Genomic DNA, 19,369 nt, shown 5'->3' with positions numbered 1-19,369 from the left:
AGTAGCAGAATATATTTTGAGGTGTCATTTTTGCTATGTACATGTTATGTGTTGGTAATATCTTATAAATGGACAACTTTGTGTAAAAAAAAATGTTTTTCATTTTTTCCCCACATTTTCCAAAAACTTCTGGAAAAAAATGAACCGTTCAAAATACTCATTATGCCTCATAGATTATATGTTGGGGTGTTTGCGTTCCAAAATGGGGACATTTTGTGGGTGTTTTCATTGGCCTAGTGCTCCAGGGCCTTCAAAAGTGTAATAGGTGGATGAGAGATTAGATGTGTAATTTATGTTCCTAGAATGCCTGAAGGTGCTACTTCAATTTTGGGCCTCTGTATGTGGCCAGGCTGTGTAAAAGTCTCACACATGTGGTATCGCCATATTCAGGAGGAGTATCAGAATGTATTTTGGGGTGTCATTTGTGGAATGCGCATGCCATGTGAGAGAAATAACCTGTTATAATGACAATTTTGTGTGAAAAAAGAAAACTCTTCATTTTGCAAAGAAAGGTGGGAAAAAATGACAACTTCAAAAAACTAACCATGCCACTTACTAAATACCTTGGAATGTCTACTTTGCAAAAAGGGGTCATTTGGGGGGTATTTGTACTTTCCTGGCTTGTTAGGGTATCACGAAATGAGATAGGCCTTCATTACATCAGGTGTGATCAGGTGTGGTCAATTTTCAATAATTGGAACGTTAGCTTGTAGACTCTATAACTTTCACAAAGACCAAATAATTTACACTGATTTGGATTATTTTTTACCAAATATATGTAGCAGTATAAATTTTGGCCAAAATTTATGAAGAAAAATTACTAATTTGCAAAATTTTATAAAATAAACAAAGAAAAATTTGTCTTTTTTTATTTATAGCACAAAAAATAAAAAACCCAGAGGTGATTAAATACTACCAAAAGAAAGCTCTATTTGTCTGAAAAAAGACGAAAATTTCATATGAGTACAGTGTTGCATGACTAAGTAATTGTCATTCAAAATGTGAAGCTCTGAAAGCTGAAAATTGGTCTGGTTAGGAAGGGGGTTTAAGTGCCCAGTGGGCAAGTGGTTTATTATCTGGTGACACTTTAGAACTTCAGAAGCTGTATACACATTGAGTTACACTTTTTTTATAGATATTAATCGTCATACACTTTGAGTAGCGCACAGTACCTTGATCGCTCGTGACAGAGCGAGAACTGGGATCAGTGTATGTAAACAAACAAATCCCGGTTCTGTCAGAGGAGAGGAGACAGATCGTGTGTTCCTACTAAGTAGGAACAATGATCTCTCTCCTCCTCCCCATGTTCGCCCCCTAGTGTTAACCCCTTCCCTGCTAGTGACATTTATACAGTAATCAGTGGCTATTTTTAGCACTGATCACTGTATAAATGTCACTGGTCCCAAAAAAGTGTCAAAAGTATCCAATGTGTCCGTCGCAATGTTGCAGTCCTGATAAAAATCGCAGATCACCGCCATTACTAGTTAAAAAAATATATATATATAAAATGCCATAAATCTATCCCCTATTTTGTAGGCGCTATAACTTTTGCGCAAACCTAACAATATTGCAATTTTTTTACCAAAAATATGTAGAAGAATACATATCAGCCTAAACCGATGAAGAAATATATTTTTTGGGGGGGGGATATTAATTACAGCAAAAAGTGCAAAATATCGTTTTTTTTTCAAAATCGGCACTCTTTTTTTGTTCATAGCGCAAAAAATAAAAACCGCAGAGGTGATCAAATACCACCAAAAGAAAGCTCTATTTGTGGGGAAAAAAGGACGCCGATTTTGTTTGGGTAAAACATTGCACGACCGCAAAATTGTCAGTTAAAATGACGCAGTGCCGTATCGCAAAAAATGGCCTGGTCAGGAAGGGGGCAAGTCCTTCCGGGGGGCTGAAGTGGTTAAGGTCATCACAGAGAACAAGGGGGCACTGTTTACCAGAGACATGCGGTGAGGCCAGTGACTGGTGAGGCACTGGCTAATATAACAACCAGATACACACAGGTTACATACGCCGTGATCGTTAGGGCGAGAACAATAATTCTAGCACTAGACCTCCTCTGTAACTCTAAACATGTAACCTGTAAAAAGATTTGGTGCCATTTCACAAGTGTGAGCAATTTTAAAGCGTGACCTGTTATAAAATCATCTTTCATAGTATACAAAAAAATCAGGCTAACTTTAGTGTTTCTTTTTTTTTTTTTTATTCATGAACCAGTTTCTTTCCAAAAAAATGCATTTGAAAAATTGCTGTGCAAATACTGTGTAACATAAAAAGTTGCAATGGCCACCATTTTATTCCCTAGGGTGTCTGCTAAAACAATATATAAAATTTTTTGGGGTTCTGAGTAATTTTCTAGCAAAAAAAATATGATTTTTATATGTAGGAGAGAAGTGTCAGAATTGGCCTGGGTGGCAAGAGGTTAATTATCATAAGTAAGTAATATACAAATAAATATTATATATTGTTTTTAAGGTAATTTACTATATTTTCAAAAACTGTACTCAAGCAGGTGGCTTAATGGACAAATTACCGAAGTTTGAATTTACAACTTCAAACCAGTAATTTTACAGTAAATAGACAAATAATAAATTATTATCTTATAACATATAGCATAATAAAATATGATTTAGCTTGTACCTTTTCAGCAGCAGATTCTCATTCTCCCTCTTAACTGTGTGAGAAAAGCATGGGATTATGGGTAAATCTTATAGACATAAACAATCACGTTTTTTCCTTGTAGTTAAGAGGGCTGGGCTGGAAGGGAGTATTTGTCTTTTAGACACTTGCCCCCTTCTATGACACTGCAGTGAGAGGCGTGCCTCCACTGCAGCATTTTTATTGAACAGCTTGGGCCAATGGTACTTTACCATTGGTCCAAGACTCCAAGCTGTCCATTGAGCTCAGTGCCTCTGACAAGAAGTGAGGAGAGGCACTGTGAGCTCAACCTCTCAGTCTGCTGCAAACAGAGTGTGCCAACTTCTATTTAAACTGACTGCTCTGTATTTAGCTTCTGACAGGCTGCGTAAGGAGCCCCGTATCTCCGAGACCCCTCATTGCCGAACTACGACCCTCGAAGTTGATAGGTTTTTTTTTTTTTATGCTCATGGCAGGTGAGCCTCTGCCTTACCTGCCTCTCCTAACTGCACGTCCCTGCTGTTTTCGTCTGGAGGAAAAGAGATTTAGGGGTTGATTTAATAAAGGCAAAAAGACTGTGCACTTTGCAAAGTGCCGTTGCACTCTGCAAGAGCAGTTGCTCCAAAGCTTAGTAAATGTGCAGAAGCTCTGCTGACTTCCATTATCCAATCATGCGAAAGCAAAAATGCAATTTTTTTTATTTTCTTTGTATGTGATTGGGTATTCTTTGCAAAGTGAAACTCCCTCTCATTTACTAAGCTCTGGAGCAACTGCACTGGCAGAGTGCAATTGTCTATTGGCCTTTAGTAAAACAATCCCTTAATCTCCAAATGCGGAAAGGTTTCTTCACAGTAAGAGCTGTGAAAATGTAGAATAGACTTCCTCAAGAGCTGGATTGCCTCTTTAGGAGATCAGGAAGGATTTTTTTCCCCTGTTGGAGCAAATTGGATCATGCTTTATTGGGGTTTTTGCCTTCCTCTGGATCAAATAGGATTGTGTATATAGGATTGTATAATTGTTTCCCCCTTTTATTGGTTGAACTAGCTGGACTTGTGTCTTTTTTCAACCAGACTAACTATATGAAAGTGTTAAACTAAGCTACTATGCTTATTATCAGTGATAATAATGAATAAATGCTGTAAGTGTATAGCCCAGAGCTCCTAGCGTTCTCTAACGTAATAAATCCTACCTATGTATAAAGTACTGTATCTAAACCAGGGGTAGGCAACCTTTTGAGCATAGTGTGCCGAAAAAAGTTTTCAAAGAAATCGAGCGTGCCGATTTTAAAACAAATAAATGTCAACCTCACACTCTCAATCACGAAAAGGATATTTTAGTAGTAGTGAGAAATTAACATCCTGCAATCTCACACCTCAGATCAGCCCCAAATCATGCACCTTCACACCCCAGATCACTGTCCTCCCCGCAAATCTGTTTCACTACTGTACCCCCCTACACATCTGTCTCACCACTGTAACCCCTGCGCATCTGCCCCACAACTGTAACCCCCTGCGCATTGGCCCCACCACTGTAACCCCCCGCACATCTGCCCCACCTCTGTACCCCCTGTACATCTGTCCCACCACTGTAACCCCTGTGCATCTGCCCCACCACTGTATCCCCCTGCTCATCTGCCCCACCAATGTACCCCCTTTCTCATCTACTCCACCACTGTAATCGCCTGCACATTTGCCCCACCTCTGTACTCCCCTGCTCATCTGTCCCACCACTGTAACCCCTTGTACATCTGCCCCACCACTGTACCACCCTGCTCTTCTGTCCCACCACTGTAACCCCCTGCTCATCTGCCCCACCACTGTACCTCTCTGCACATCTGCTCCACCGCCGTACTCCCATGCTCTTTTTGTTTCACTGCTGAACCATCTACTCATCTGTCCTAACACTGAACTTATCTGCTCATCTGCCCACCACTGTAACCCCCTTTCACATCTGCCCCACCACTATACCTCCTGCACATTTGTCCCACCTCTGTTCCCCCTGCTCTTCTGCCTCACCACTGTAGCCTCCTGCTCATGTGTTTCACCAATGTACCTCCTTTCTCCTCTGCACCCCTCTGCACATCTGCCCCACCTCTGTACCCCCCTGCTCCTCTGCCCCATCGTTGTAACCCCCTGCTCATCTGTCCCACCAATGTACTTCCTTTCTCCTTTGCCCCGCCACTGTACCTCCCTGTACATCTGCCCCACCTCTGTACCCACTGCTCTTCTGCCCAATCACTGTAACCCCCTGCTCATCTGTCCCATCAATGCACCTCCTTTCACATCTGCCCCACAACTGTACCCCCCTGCTCTTCTGTCCCACAGCTGAACCCAATTCTCATCTGGCCCAACACTGAACCCCCCCGCTAATCTGTCCCACCACTGTAACCCCCTGCTCATCTGCCCCATCACTGTACCCCAATGCTTTTCTGTCCCACCGCTGAACCCCCTTCTTATCTCTCCCACCACTGTACCTCCTGCACATCTGTCCCACCACTGTACCCCCTTGCTCTTCTGTCCCACCACTGTAATCCCCCTGCTCATCTGTCCCATCAATGTACCCCTTTTTTCACCTGCCCCAACACTGTATCTCCCTGCACATCTGATTCACCACCGTATCCCCATGCTCTTCTGTCTCACTACTGAATCACCTTCTCATCTGTCATAACATTGAACCCATCTGCTCATTTGCCCCAACACTGTAACCCACTTTCTCATCTGCCCCACCAGTGTACCTCCTGCACATCTGTCTCACCTCTATACCCCCCTGCTCTTCTGCCCCACTTCTGTTCCCCTTGCTCTCCTGCCCCACCACTGTAACCCCCTGCTCATCTGTCCCACCAATGCACCTCCTTTCACATCTGCCCCACTGCTCTACCCCCCTGCTTTTCTGTCCCACCACTGAACCCCCTTCTCATCTGCCCCAACACTGAACCCCCTTCTCATCTGGCCCAACACTGAACCCCCCCTGCTCATCTGCCCCATCACTGTATCTCCATGCTCTTGTCCCACTGCTGAACCCCCTTCTCATCTCTTCCACGACTGTACCTCTCTGCACATCTGCCCCACTGCTGTACCCTCCTGCTCTTCTGTCCCCCCTCTGAACCCCTCCTGCTCATTTTCCCGGTGAAAGTAAGCAGAGATGAGACACATCTACCTCTCTTGGCACACTCATCCTGCTGATCCACCTCTTGCATCCAGCCCATGTACTTGTATGTGAAGTATGTGAGGTATGTGATGTATGTGAGGTATGTGATGTATGTGATATCACATACAAACATCTGGAATGGATGTGCAATGATGAGCTCAGGTCAGGGGCATTTTCTGAAAGCAGTAGGCCTGTCTGCAGGATCATAAATTGGGCCCCGGTAGCTGAGAAAAAGTGTGGCGCTCTGTGTGATTTTCATTGGGCTGAATACTGGCTGTGGCTTAAAGGGACACAGAATGCCGGGGTTCAGTAGTAAGTGATGCAAAGGTTCAGGAATAATTTCAACAAAGCTCCCAGAAGCTCAACAGTAACTCCACAAACTGTCACCTGATTTGGGTTTTCGCAATCACAGTAAAATCCCTTCTTTCTGAGATTGGTAGTGGCAACCAAGCGAGTCATCTTCCTCCAGATGGTAGACGGGGCTATCAGGACTGGGATTGGCTTTAGCAGTGGCCAATGATAATCCTCCTCCTCCTGGAAACAGGCACCACCCCCCCCCTAGCAGAACTGCACCCAGTCTCTTGCCCATTACAAAAGCTGACAATCGCAGCTACAGCAAAGTTAGAGAACCAAACAATGTTTCCCATCTTTTACAATGTGTGGGGGCACAGTGCCTCCCCCTCAGTGCAGGTGCTGTGTGAGGAAATCTAAAATTGAAATGCATTAGTGTCTCACCGACACTTCCCTGTGCTGCTCTGCTGATGGGGAGGGAATCGAGTGGCGGTAAAAGAGGCTTTGAGTGGCGCTTGCGGCACCCGTGCTGGGGGTTGCCTACCCCTGATCTAAACCATCAAACAATTATCATAAACGATACACTTAAATTGTAACAATTATAATCCGCTAGAACCAAATAATAGTGCAAAAGCAATTTCAAATCTTTCAGGACCATGTCTTTGGAAATAATGTGGCAGTGCAAATTTATTTATTTTAACAATTTCCAATTACTCCCTGGGGTTGATTTACTAGGACTGGAGAGTGCAAAATCTGGTGCACATGTGCAATTAAGCTTTTTACAAAAAAAAAAAAAAAAAACTGGAAGCTTATTGGTTTGTATGCAAAGCTGCACCACATTTTGCACTCTCCAGTTTTAGTAAATAAACCCCTCTGTGTCTTCCAACAGTTTTGTGAATTGCGCACCACAGCGCACATCGGATAGCGTTGACCACTTATCTCCAACTTGAACTAAATTTGCATTTTAGATGGGTCCTCTCTCTTTACTCCTTTTTCCTCTTCCAGTGTTCAGGCCCTTCTTTCAGAAGCAACTCAAGAAAAATAAGGGAGAAGAAGCTCACATAGCCTAAAAACCATGATGGCTGCATGGCTTTCGTCAGGACAGGTTTCCTGATGGTAACAACACTGGACCATGCCTAAGCAATGTGTTTTGAAAAGACCACTTGAAGTCTCTATCAGAAGGCCGTGTGATAATGCAGCACTACAGCTGGGAGACAGGGACAGAGCCTTTTCACCCTATTTGAGGAGATATCTGAACTAGAACATTTATGGCAAGATCACCAGATTTTATTTTATTAAAGTCTGCAGATTTAATTTTTATCTTATATTAGATTTTATTGAGAGGATTTACATATAAGTGTTACAATCCTAAGTAATAAAAGAAAGGTGTAGAAATTGCGCCAACTCCTAGATGTGAATAAAGCAGCCGACACAGCAATATGACCGTTGCACATGAAAATTAGAAATAAAAAAGTGTGGCGCTAGTGAGTGGTGGAACTCCTGTTGCTAAACAGGTGGAAATAGTTGTTGGAGAGGAGTGAAAACACTTTCAGTGTCAGTTAGTGAAGTGAAAGCTAGTTATTATGTAAAGCATCAAAAGGAAAAAATGAAAACTTGTATAAGTATAGTAGTGAGATACTCAGTGATAACCTATAGGTTAAATAGGAGAAAATCAAGCACTTGACACCTTATTCCAGAGGAAAAAACAAAGCAAATATAAATCAATGCAAGATATCTCAATAAGTGGTTTAACACAACTAATATTCAATGGAAATGGGGGCCAAGATGGAGGACATCGAAATCCCTAAGAGAGGACAGACATAGGTGGAAACTCAAAAGTCTCTCAAATGACAAGATGGGACAGTCCCATTCAGTCCCACAAACAACAGGGTGTCAACCGTCTTCTCCAGAGGTAATTAAAGGTTATTTGAGAGGGGTCCTGGTAAATACGCTGAATCTTGACTCATGTGGATGATTCCCACCAAGAGAAAGGAAAAGCAAAAGGATGCCCTTACCAGATCAGGTGGACTCACAGGCCGTGGCGGTGAGTCAAACGAGCATATACCGTCAGACGGTGTAAGGTGAAGGCTTGTGGGAAGACTCGTGGAACATCTTGTCAGCAGTCCTCAACTGAAGAACCAACTTGGAGATCGAGGTCCCCAGGGTGCGGTTTCGGTCGCCAGATGACCGTTTGCTCAGAGGTCCATCATATGTGCAAATAAGCAAGAAAAAGAGAGAAACCTCCACATAGTGTAAATCCTTAATTTGCAAAAAAGCATAAGAGCACTTTATTTGAGAAGCGTACTCCAAAAAGAATTTTTACAAACGGGGGGGCAGTAAAAACTCGGCTCAATATAAAAAAACCGGCCTAAAAGAAGGTATAAAAACAGCGCAGTGGATAGTGGTTGGGTATAATCATAAGGACCCGACGCGTTATATTGAGCCGAGTTTTTACTGCCCCCCGTTTGTAAAAATTCTTTTTGGAGTACGCTTCTCAAATAAAGTGCTCTTATGCTTTTTTGCAAATTAAGGATTTACACTATGTGGAGGTTTCTCTCTTTTTCTTGCTTATTTGCACATATGATGGACCTCTGAGCAAACGGTCATCTGGCGACCGAAACCGCACCCTGGGGACCTCGATCTCCAAGTTGGTTCTTCAGTTGAGGACTGCTGACAAGATGTTCCACGAGTCTTCCCACAAGCCTTCACCTTACACCGTCTGACGGTATATGCTCGTTTGACTCACCGCCACGGCCTGTGAGTCCACCTGATCTGGTAAGGGCATCCTTTTGCTTTTCCTTTCTCTTGGTGGGAATCATCCACATGAGTCAAGATTCAGCGTATTTACCAGGACCCCTCTCAAATAACCTTTAATTACCTCTGGAGAAGACGGTTGACACCCTGTTGTTTGTGGGACTGAATGGGACTGTCCCATCTTGTCATTTGAGAGACTTTTGAGTTTCCACCTATGTCTGTCCTCTCTTAGGGATTTCGATGTCCTCCATCTTGGCCCCCATTTCCATTGAATATTAGTTGTGTTAAACCACTTATTGAGATATCTTGCATTGATTTATATTTGCTTTGTTTTTTCCTCTGGAATAAGGTGTCAAGTGCTTGATTTTCTCCTATTTAACCTATAGGTTATCACTGAGTATCTCACTACTATACTTATACAAGTTTTCATTTTTTCCTTTTGATGCTTTACATAATAACTAGCTTTCACTTCACTAACTGACACTGAAAGTGTTTTCACTCCTCTCCAACAACTATTTCCACCTGTTTAGCAACAGGAGTTCCACCACTCACTAGCGCCACACTTTTTTATTTCTAATCCTAAGTAATAAACTTATAGAAAACACACTATGGTTCTACTTTAATAAAAGCTAAATGAAAAACAGAAAACATGTTTCTTTAGCCATAAAAAGGTTCTTCTCCCGTATTTGTGTTGGCATTATAAATCTTTTACTTGTTCATTTTTTTCTCCCTGCAGATATTCGATTTTTACTTCCACCTCCAAATGAAGTTCTTCAGCTTTTCTATGACTATACGATCCTCTGTCTTGTTCATTATTAAATGTATCTAACCTATGTTCATGCTGGCTTCCTATATCAGTTTGGAGGAAATAAAATACCTCATTGTTTTATAATTCCATCACTTTACAACCCTCCTCGGAGGTCGTATCAAGTACAATATTCTGACTTTCATTTTCTCATTTTTATTAAAATGCACCCTGTGAACTTTAGAAACAAAAACCTCTTCTATTTTATATTTGTATTACTGCCCTCTTATAGAATGTTTAAGGATGAAAATGCTGCCTCTATTTTCTCAAAGGGATTTGTGAAGAATGGTTGTAATATTCCAATATGGGAGTGCACATGTGGAGTGTTACTGCATCAGTGAGAAGATTTGTAACAGACTGCTAACATTGGCCATTGGCGACTCTCGACCTTTTGTTTTTTTTGTGGTTAGCATGAACAATGAGAGAAGGTACCTCGTAAAAGAAAAATGAATTTACTTTTCTTTTAAGTGGCCTTTGTGTTGGAAAGTTGCCCCTTTGCAGCAATTCAGTTGCTGCAGGTACTCTACCTTTCTGATAGGTAGAATGCCTGCTACCCCCACTATGGTTCCTGTAATGATGTACCTTTGCTTTAAAGTAGAACTATAGGTAAAACTTTTTTTATTCATTTTGGATGGAGTAAAGGTAGGTTATAACCCCAGTCAGATTTTTTTTTGCCATTTGTGTCCTATTGCAGAGATTTCCCTTCACTTCTGTTCCATAGCCAAACAGGAAGTGAGACAAAATCCTTGTAAATTAATTATTTTGGGATCCCCAGATCATCAGAACTAGTGCTTACCGTTGGAAGATTTCCCCTCTAATTCTTTTCTGGGGACAACCCAAAATGTGGGATTTGCGTTTACTTTCACTTTCAATAATAATGGTAAACAGGACAAATAGAGAGGGTGAATCTCCTTAACAGGGGCACATACAGCATTTCAAACTGACACACGTTCTAATCCCTCTGCATTCTATCCAAACCTAAAAAAAGGTTTGCCCTTAGTTATACTTTAAGTACATCCATGATTGTAGAAATTATATTGTATCCTGGTTTGTTGCTCCTTACGTTTGGTTATAGAAGGTTTCTTCTTGTTACACTTGTTATGAGTTTACTGTTCCCTTCTTGCATTGGTAGACTGTGCTGAACTAGAAAGCGTCCTCAACACAAATGGTGTCCTTTAGATTGCTATTGGCGGGAGGGACTTCCAGGGAGTGGTGTGCATTCTGGGTCTAGGAAAAAGAGGGAGGTCAGATACCAGGAGTGTGTGCAGCTGCCACATCCGTATTTAGGGTTGCCACCTCATCCCTTTAAACCCGAACACATATGAATTACACAAGTTCTGAGGCTAATTAAATGCAGATAAGGCACCAAGTGAGTTTAATTACCACCTTAATCAGCCACAGAACCTGTGTAATTAATATGTGTTCAGGTTTAAAGGGATGAGGTGGCAACTCTATCTGTATCGTGTCCAAAAGGAATCACTTCTGCATATGTGTCATTGTAGTTTCAGGAATACAGTGTTCTCAGGTTGCGGTGTTGAATTCCTAGCCCCAGAACCATGTGGCTATGTTTGAAGGATGTCCTGCTGCCAAACCCTAAGGACAGAGACTGAGTCTTTGCTACCCAGTAGTGACCTTAGGCCCTTATAGTCTGCATGCGAGCATCCAGAATACCAAAAGTGAGGGAAGCCATTCTTCTGAGAGGTTAGTACGGCACTGAGCCTGATTTGGACTGAGCTAGTGTGGTGAGATGAGGGAAGGAACTCTTTGGATGATTGTCTTAGAGTACACTGCCTGGTCATCTAGTATGTTGAGGGGCCTCTGGTCATTGCTCCTGTTTGTCTTGCTAATGTGTGGAATTGCAAGTACCCCAATTTTGGAGTGAGAGCTCTGATGGAAGATTCAGGGCCTCAGCACCTGTCAACTATATACAGAGTCCACCGATCGGTGATATATGACGGGACCCTTAGGTTAGTTAGGTATTGTTTGGAGTTTTACTGTTTAGAATGATTTCATTAAACATAAAAGCTTGCTTGCAGTTTTGTATATCTGTGGACTGTAAAGCCTGAGACCACTGTAGGAATAGTATACTGCTCCAGATGGTGTTCTCAACACTGGCCACCCCTGGATAAAGAAATGGTGCTGGCTCCGCTTGCAATGGCCATGTAGTGAAGAAAATCCAGATGTAGCTACAGCTGTTCCTGCACTTCTTGTACTGTATGGACTGTCTTTTATACCAATGAAGGTGCATTGGAGTGCGGCTATATGGATTTTCTTCATTACATGGCCAGGATTTACTACTTGCTGTGTTTTACCATTACAATTACCTATACCTTAGTGCATTACGGTTGCTGTTGTAATTATTTCTGCTCTTTTTCTCTGCAGGGCAGTTTTGCCTAACAAAGGTGTGTTGGTGAGTACTGGAGCTGGCAGAGCAGGACATCTTCTCGAGGACAGAAGGATGCAAAATAACCAGCGACTCCTTCGGGTATAGTGCTACACAGGGCTTTTTTTCTCAAACAATAGGTGCTGGAACTCAACCACGACCCCCCAAAACCCCTCCCCCCACACACACCCTCCAAATCACATCAAATAGTGGGTGTGGTTATATTTCACAAACAGTAGAAGGGTATTAAAGGGGCATTAAAAATCAGGATTGCATTACATACACAGAGTGCAGAGCTGTCCCTTGTAAACACAGAAACCAGACTTCTGTGTTTACAATTGACTGTGGTGAGCAGGCACCAAAGGGTCTGAGCCAGAGGTGAGAACTGAGTTCCACCAAGTTCCCCCTGAAAAAAAGCCCTGCTACAATATATTAAACAATAACTGGAAAAAGCTAATAGCAACACTTTGCTTTCCATAAAAGAACACACTTCATAGCTGTACCCTGAATTTTTTGGGCTTGTCAGTTTGATTTCCCAAATCATTATGTGTACTTGTGTGAGATCACTGGTCTGAACCTCGAGACTCAGAACTAGCAGCGTTCACAGGAGCCCACTGCTAGTTTACCAATGGAATGTAGATTAGCATTCCCTCAGCATGGGAAACTGGGCCTCATCTATATATGTATTATATATTTACAAGCGGTTTACAGAACAGTGAGTATAATTTATTGCTCCATCAAGGAAGAATACAGGCAGCAACTTCTGGAATCTCTGCCCTTTTGTGTTTTTAATTTCTTTTTTTTTTGTTAAACTTTTTATTAGGTACAAAACAATGGTACAAAACATTATAATACATTATAACATAAGTCTAGTGAAGTACAGTATAAAAAAATCTTCATATTTGGGGTTAATGACAAAATAATATCATGAATGAACAATTATTTCTTATAGTTAATACAACTGGTAAACAAATAGTCAGGTAGTATTTTAAAGTATGGTTTTGTCTTTTTCCTGAGTGATTTTGGTTGAAGAAGGATTTTCTAAGCAGGATTTAAGAGGAGGTCTGAGTGTGTAAACCATGGGTTCTGTTTCTTCTCAAGTAGATGTGTGGTATTGTATAAAGTGTGGAAAAATGTTTCCATGAGGTAAATATTATTAAGTCTAGTTTTCAGTTGGGTTATTGGTAGCGATGAGGATTTCTAATGGTAAATTATAAGCCAGTGAATGGAAACTAGTCGTAAGTGGTGAGTAGTTAAACCTGTAATTGGTGTGAATAATAGATAGTTGGGGAGGGTAAGTTTTATGTTGTTCTCTGAGATTCTGGAGGAAAATTTTTCGAGTTGCCTCCATATTAGAGATACCTTTTCACATTCCCAAAAAATATGTGAGAAGGAACCGATGGAAATGCAATCTCTGAAGCATGTTTGGGGAACTAAAGGAAAAATAGAATGAAGTTTTGCTGGTGTGTAATACCATCTTGTAAATACCTTTATTGCAGTTTCCCTAATTGTGAAAGACCTTGTGCATCTAAGTAGGTTGGTGATGAAGTCAGACCATTTTTCAGGGGGTTGTGAGATATCACATTCTTGTTCCCATTTGAGCATTTAGGGTAGTTTAGCTAGAGTGTCTATATTAATCAGGTTTGAATAAATCTCAGATATTAAACCAGCACCTCTTGGAAATCTGGAACATATATTTTCGTAAAATGTGGGTGCTACCATGTCTGAAATTGGAAAATATGAGTTGTATGTGTTTTTAATTTCTATCCTGCAGTATGCAGTAGAAATGAAGATATGTGTATCAGAGTACTAAATGACTTCCATACAACACATGAGATGCTAAGGAGGTATAATCACATGTTAACCATTACATATTCATAGTTTACATATATTGCAAGAGTTTGCTATGAATATGCAAAGGTTCACATGGGGTTACACCTCCATATTATCTCATGTGTTGTATATATGGAAGCCATTTAGAACCTGAGTACATATATCTCTATTTCTACCGCATAATGCAGGTCAGTACTTAAAAAGGGCAGGGATGCTTGAGCTTGCTGCGGTATTCTTTGATGGAGCAATAAGTTATGCTCACTGTACTATAACCTCCATGTATTTTTTTACTTTGGTGGGATTTTCTTTCTTGGGGGGTCACCCAGTTACATGCCTAGATAACTCACGGGGAATTCCTGTTAGCCAGCTTGATTGGATATCTGCTCATGAGCATGGCTAGGCATTCACTTGTGTGTGTGTTTCACGGTATGTGCATGAACAATTGCATGCCCAGAGTCAGTATTGACACCAGATGGCTAAATGATGTTCCTTGCTTCCTGACTTGTATTCTGCATATGTTTCATGGTATCAACCCAGCTTCTCCCTGATTTTTGCTCTTGCTTTGTACTATTGCCCAGTTTCTGACCCCGGCTTTGTCCCTGACCTTGATCTGGCTTCTGGTTTGGTACTGCTTTGCCCTCTCGTTGCTGACCCCGGCTTCACTTCGCTACTGCTTCCTATTGTGCTCCATGCCATTGCCAAGTGCCTGCTTGTCATATGTCCAGATTCAGCTGCTATATGTCTGCTTGTGTCATCGGTGAACTCTGCCATCCTGAGCACACAGACAAGCCACAGTTTCACTTTAACTTCTGCTGGTTTTCCTGCTGACACCTTGCCTGACAGTCCAGCTCATACATTCTGCTGGATCTTCCTGATTGGCATCTACAGCTCGGAGTGCTACAAACTACATCTTCCAGCACTCATGTTCCTCCTATCCTTTTACACCCTCTGTTTCACGGATCCAACAGTGTTGATTTTTGGAGCACTAGTATAGTGGCTGTATGTGAACCTACAGGAAGTTTTTGAAAAAAAGGGAGACTTGGCAAATACCCTTTTTCTTCTTTGACGAACTAAGCTAGAAGCAACGTGTATTACGACAAATTTCCATGCATCTGAGCCACTGTGGTGTTTGGCATTGCAGTGTTTCCTGTCGCATTCATTTTTCCTCAGACTGCGGCCGCATCACCTTGATCATGCCTGATCTCGGTTGATCAAAGCCTAAGCAGGATCAAGCCTGGTTAGTATATAGATGGGAGACTGCCCGGGAATACCAGATGCTGTAAGCTTTTCCCCACCTGGGTGAGGGAGGCATCTGAGGCGGCTGTGTTTTGGGAGTATCTCAGACCAGAAGATCTTAGGGCAGTTTCTGAGGTGGTTTGTTCCATCTTTAGCCGGCAGAAACCTGGTAGGTTAAGTGCACCTCTTTGGACTGTCTAGGTCCCATCTTTGCATCTATCTGCTCATGTTGTATTTGCATTACACTAAGGACATTTGTTCTTGCTTATTGATGCACTTTTGGTGATTGATGGACTTTTTATGTTTATTTATTTATTAATTTACACATTATTTATTGTTTTGTCACTATTTATTCATGCAACTTAGGTTGATTTGTGGTTTTATGAGGGGGAATTCTTTCAATTTATGACTTTTCACCGGATTAATCACATTTATTTGCAATTTAGTGCAACTTTAGTTTTTTTATTTTTTATTATATATGCTAGACCCAGCCGAGCCAATGCACTGATCCATTGTCCTCTTCTCTCTATATATTTACAGATCTTTTTGATCGACTGATTTAATGGCTCTTTTTTTATAGGACATGGGTCATAGTCATTTGTATATCATTGGTCAACAACATGTAGTCTGAGATATACATTGTTTCAAACGGTCTGTTCCCCTATGTTTATTTATTCAGGTTTTTACTTTTTACTTTTTATTTTTCTTCTTTCTTTCTTTTTTTCCCCCTTTGAGGATAGATAGACATGGGTACATGTCTATCTATCCTCAAAGGGGGAAAAAATCTTTTTTTTATCTTTTATCATTTAGACACAAATTGATCTTATTTGAATCATAACATTGCTCCTAAACACATTGATCGATTTGCTTGACTGATTAATTTAATGTCATTCATAGGATACATACTTTGGTCATTCATTGTAATACATGCTAGGATGATGCCAAGCTTATTAACTGATTTACTACATTGTTTCTGAACATATTGATTGATCACATCGACAGATTTATATAGGTTTTTCATAGGATACATATCTCGGTTACTTGCCATAGTACATACCAGTTTGAGGTAATAGCAATACAATAGTGGCCAAATAGTCGCTAATAGCATGAGGTTCTATACATAGACAATATATATATATATATATATATATATATATATATATATATATATATATATATATATATATATATATATATATATATATATATATATATATATATTTATATATATATATATATATATATATATATATATATATATATATATATATATATATATATATATATATATATATATATATATATATATTCACTTTAATTTTTATATTTCCATACAGCTTTTGCTGTGATGTATATTCCTCTATTTCCCCTCTTTTTAAAACATCTATCTCAACTTCTTGTGTCCCAATCAATTTGTTCTATATTTATATCAATCTACATATACATTTAATACAGAGATTATTCTCATTTATAGAACGGCTTTTTCTGATATACAGTGTCCATCCAGTCTTCGTGTGGTTCTTCCTTCCTCCTTACTCCCAATCTTGAGGGTTCTACTATATTTTCCATACCCATTTATCCTTTTTGCCCATCCCATATGAATGATTACATTATTATCCAAACATTTAAACTACTGAATTTATTTCATATCGGATTTTATAACTCCCTGTGGCTACTAAATGAATGGGTATAGATGCACATAATGTATTTTGTGCATGTATTTGATATATACATTTTAATTTATGTTTTTATATCACACATGTATTATTCATTATTTTTTCATATGCATATGAAATAATGCACAAATAATTTTTATTTCTCATATTTACACCTATATACATATAGGTAGCATTCTAGGTATTTAGTGTTTCATAGTACACGTATTATATAGATATAGACACATATTTTTCCTTTCTAAACAAATGCACTTTTTTATATGTATATGTCTTTAGTGATGTATTTATTGAATGTGAACATTATGAATGAGTAACATTATACAGTAATAATCACAATTTTTTTGATAGCACTATACATGCACATTCATCCAGCACTTATAGTTATATAAAATTAATTATTTCACTTTTCAGGTTCACTTTAAGTTAATTCACCTGGATACACATATGTGCCCCTATACCCAACCACACATGTTTGTTATTAACCAAATTTCATTTAAATAATTGATTAGTTTCAATTAATTACACAATTGATCACATGTTTAATATGTACTAGTATATATTTGTAGCAAAGTTTGGTGGTTGTATAGCTATGACTTAGCACCGTTAAGAGTTTTTAGTTTTTTATTCTGTACCCTGCTGTGGTTTGTACTTTTGTTATTTTGCGCAATAAAGGCGTTTTTATTGGAGTGCGGCTGTCCAGACCTTCCCTCTTCTAATTGCTATATGCTTTGTCTGCACCTGATGCTTCCACCTTGAGGAGAGTGCTATTTCCACACATCTACCCAGGAGCGGTGATCCCTTCCCCAGAAAAGAATCTAGCATTGAGGCTCATTTATTAAATACTCATAAAATCCACTTATTAGGATACAATTGCCTATGCACGTCTCTGAGGACCACTTCCTGCTTTGTGCGTGAGTTAGACCTCAAGTGCAAGATGACGTTACACGGTTCCAACTCTGCCCAATCGACTCAGTCACGAGTGGTCCCAGAACCCAGAAGAGACAGCCATTTCCTGATGAAGAAAGGAAAGGAGACGATGGTGCTGGACCCATGAGCTGAGGATCAACGCAGGGACTGTGCTGGATCCACTGGGTGCTTAAGTTATTTTGGCTTAAAGTAGAAAAAAAAGGTAAGGGGATTAAAAGTTAAATTAACCCTGGGGATGGGGAGTTGAAGTTCCTCTTTAACTGCAAGACTTTTAATTTTCAGCTCATTTGGTATCCAAACAGAACTTGAAAAAAATCTGTCCCCTCCTTCGGCAATATAACTCTTTCCATTTTTGTGGCACCATGTAAATATAATTGCAGCAATTCCACGTAAACAACTTTATGAATCAACTTGCTCATTTCATTTAGAGGCTTTTATTTTCTTTGAGATGTGCAATTGACCTTTGTGCTTGTTGTATGTTGGTTGCTAAGCAGCGTATCATTGTTATCATTGGTATTGAGGTCTCTCCAGAATCGCTGATTATTTACTGCACATAAAACATATTCAATTTCAGTTTCATTAAAAAAGAAGCAGGTAGAAGAGCCCACAATGCAGATGACCTGAAAGGGGTTGTAAAGGTTCGTGCTTTTTTCACCTTAACGCATCCTTTGAATTAAGGTGAAAAAACACCTGGCAGTCGCCAGCCCCTCAGCCCCCCCGTTTTACTTACCTGAGCCCCTTCATCTTCTTCAGCGGGGACGCGCCATCCTTCTCTCCACAGAGAGCCCGGCAGCCATTGGCTCCCGCTGCTGTCAATCAAATCCAATGACCCAGGCGGCGGGGGGCGTGGCCGAGTCATACATTCGGCGGCTATGGACGCGCCCACAAGGTAACCCCCTCAGGAGAGCGCTTCTCCTAGGGGCTTATCTAATGAGGGGAGGAGCCACGAGAGCCGCCGAGGGATCCCAGAAGAGGATGTTCGGGGCCACTCTGTGTAAAACGAGCTGCACAGTAGAGGTAAGTATGATATGTTTGTTATATAAAAAAAAAAAAAAAAACAAAGCTTTAGTATCACTTGAAACTTTCTAACTTGACAGCCACTTCTAGTATAGTTAAAGTTGAAGTCCCAGATAAGCGAATGTTGTCTAAATACAAGAGCCATGTGCATTCTTTCTTAAATCTTGGTGTAATTTGTGTATTTCTTCCAGATCTGTGCAGTAATTCAGTGTGAGACATTCCCTCTGAGCAGGAACTTCCTGTAATAAAGACCGCTTACTGCTGCTCTCTCTCCTTGTGCAGGGTGACTGGTCTTGTCTTCGCCCCCTCCTGTATTTTTCTGTAGGCATCCTGTAGTGGGTGGGACCTGCTAAGACACTCCCACAGCTTTGCTGCCAGCACTGGCTATGTACAGTGCATGGATTATGTTGTTTCTACTTTTACAAGGTAATCTCTTGATCTGCAACGTTTTTTGGTGCACACAAGGTGGATTAATATTCTTTGTGACCCTTGGAGAATATATTTAATTTAAAGAGGTCAGGTAAAACTTAGAGTGCTTTCTGCCTACCAGGGAGCAGGATCTATTGGTTAGGTCTGCTCATTGTACTCAGGTGCAGCTCAGCCTGTTCTGACTGTCCCCCACTGGTCCAATAGGGAGGCATATTGGACAGT

The sequence above is a fragment of the Aquarana catesbeiana genome, linkage group LG01 (genome assembly GCF_042186555.1).
Source record: "Aquarana catesbeiana isolate 2022-GZ linkage group LG01, ASM4218655v1, whole genome shotgun sequence".
Classification (NCBI taxonomy): Eukaryota; Metazoa; Chordata; class Amphibia; order Anura; family Ranidae; genus Aquarana; species Aquarana catesbeiana.
The sequence above is the reverse complement of the archived record's forward strand: the minus strand, read 5'-3'. Positions refer to the sequence as shown.